Here is a 2,500-nt window from a genome sequence, read left to right as displayed (position 1 = left end):
TCCCCCGGAGGTGGCTGCGGGGTTAGTGGACGACCCCGCACCAGCACATTTGATTGAACCGAACCCAGAACCCACCCAAGCACCCGAGCGGTATGCCTGCGAGGACTGCGAGCAGGACTTCGCCACCAAGCGAGGACTCGCAGTTCATCGCAGGATCAAACACCCAGCGGAAGCAAACGCGGAAATCGAGCTTCCCGGCGCCAAACTAAGATGGCGGGATGAGGAGCTGCGGCCTGATGGCACGAGAGGAGGCGTTGGCTGCCGGGCGAGGAGTGAGATTCATGAATCTCCATCTCCTCGCCCTGGTCCCTGGCAGGACCCAGGAGGCGATCAAGGGGGTCCGGCGTCGGCCGGACTACCGCCTACTCGTCGCAGCCGCCCAACGAGATCTCGAGGCGGCTCAGGACCCCCCTGGGACACCTGCCAGAGCACGCCGACGCAGAAGTCGCTCGTTGCCATCGCCGCGTGAGCCCTCACCCGCCCCAGAACCCCAGCTAGGGTATCAACACCTACCCCAGCGGCACCTGCCCCCACCCCGACGCCGGTTTCACCGACGAACAGGGGGCAGGACCTTGCCCGGGCCATTCACGTTTTGGTGACCAAGGCCCGGCAAGAGGAGCATCATCACGCCAACGATCTGGCGAACATCGCTGATGATGCTCTGCGGGGGAGGATACTGACTCAGCCATCTTAACATGGCTGAGAGTAGTCTTCCCCCCGGAAGCCGCTGCAGCTGGGCGCCGGGAGCCGACCGCTAACCGAGTCCGTCAGAGGCGTGGAAAGCCACCGTCAAGGAGGACACTGCGTCGCCGCGAATATGCCAGAGTCCAGACCGGATGGAAGAACAACAGACGACACGTAGCTCGGGAGATCCTAGAGGGAGGCCCCAGTAAGTTAAGCCACTCGCTCGACGAGTTGGCTGTCCACTGGGGCCAACTCCTTGGGCATCCGTCCAAGGAGTACCCTGGTCCCTCTGGGATCTTACCTGAAAAACCCGAGCTACGATACACGTGGGACCCGATCTCCATAGAGGAGGTCGAAAACCATCATGGTCCCCGTGTCGTCGTCCCCCGGTCTGGACAAGGTTACGGCGAGGCAGTGGCGCGCGGTATCACCATCTACCCGCGCGCTCCTCTACAACGTCGTCATGCTGAGGGGGGGGTTTCTCGACAGCTCCTCGAAAGCCGGACCATCTTCATTCCGAAGATGAAGGTACCGGAGAATCCTGGGGACTACCGGCCGATTTCGATCGGTTCGGTAGTGGTGCGACAACTGCACCGCATCCTCTCCATCCGCCTAAGAGCCGCGAATCTCACCGACGATCGGCAGCGCGCATTCATCTCCGCCGACGGAACAGCGGAGAACACGGCCCGTCCTAGACACCATCCTTTGGACGGCCCGCGCGCTGCGTCGCGAGCTGCACGTGGCTACCTTAGATGTCGCTAAGGCGTTTGACACCGTTAGCCACGATTGCACTCGCCACGATCGTTGGGCAGCTCGGTCTACCTAGAGGCCTCGTCGCCTACGTAGCCGAGCTGTACAGAGACGCTACCACCAGGCTCGCAGCGGAAGGAAGGATGTCCCCACCGGTACCGGTCCGGCGAGGAGTTCGACAGGGAGACCCCCTCTCGCCGATCCTCTTCAACCTCGTCGCAAATTACCATCATTGCGGCGGTGCCCTCTGAGGTCGGGTTCATTCTCGAGGGGCGAGCGCATATCGTGTCTCGCCTTCGCGGATGACCTGACCCTCATCACCTCCTCCAAGTGGGGAATGCAGAGGGCACTCGCTAGGGTTTGAAGAGGCGGCAGCCAGCATGGGGCTGAAGCTCAACCCGTCCAAGTGCGCAGCTCTTTCTCTGGTGCCCGCCGGTAAGGAGAAGAAAATCAAAGCGTCACCGAACCACAGTTCCGACTGGGTGACGGCATTCTTCCCCAAACCGGCGTGCTCGAGAGATGGAAGTACTTGGGCGGGGAGTTCAGCTCCGGGGGGCTGACAACAGTCGAGGCCGAGCTGGGAGCGGAGCTAGATAACATCACGAAGGCTCCCGCTCAAGCCGCAGCAACGCATCACCATGCTGCGGCTGTTCCTGCTGCCTAGGGTCTACCACCTTTTGGCCCTAGGAAACACGACAGCAGGACGGCTTAAGGCTTCGACATGCAAGTCAGACGCGCTGTCCGCGTCTGGCTTAGGCTCCCCGGCGACACGGCGGTTGGCTACTTCCACGCCTCAGCCAAAGACGGCGGACTCGGAGTTCCGTCCCTCACAACCCTTATCCCGGCCATGATCATCAGCCGCCTGGGCCGTTTAGACCAGAGCAGTCTCCCCGCAGCTCGCGCTGCGCACGCGTGTCAGAGGGTCCAGCGAAAACTTGGCTGGGCCCGACGCCACGCTGCGCAAAGCGGGGCTCACGGGAGACGACTCCTCGGCCCAGGCACGCCCGCAGCTGTGGGCACAGATACTGCACGAGTCGGTGGACGACAGGAGCTCAGGGAATCCTCC

At 62.6% G+C, this 2,500-nt stretch overlaps 1 pseudogene; it reads left to right on the top strand.

Annotated features, from left to right (window-relative positions):
- The window catches only part of LOC124415192, a 7,635-nt pseudogene that overhangs the window by 3,076 nt on the left and 2,059 nt on the right, over nt 1–2,500 (top strand).

This window comes from Diprion similis, unplaced genomic scaffold, assembly GCF_021155765.1.
Source record: "Diprion similis isolate iyDipSimi1 unplaced genomic scaffold, iyDipSimi1.1 ptg000027l, whole genome shotgun sequence".
Lineage (NCBI taxonomy): Eukaryota > Metazoa > Arthropoda > Insecta > Hymenoptera > Diprionidae > Diprion > Diprion similis.
Note: the sequence above shows the minus strand (reverse complement) of the source record. Positions and strands in the feature narration are given on the sequence as shown.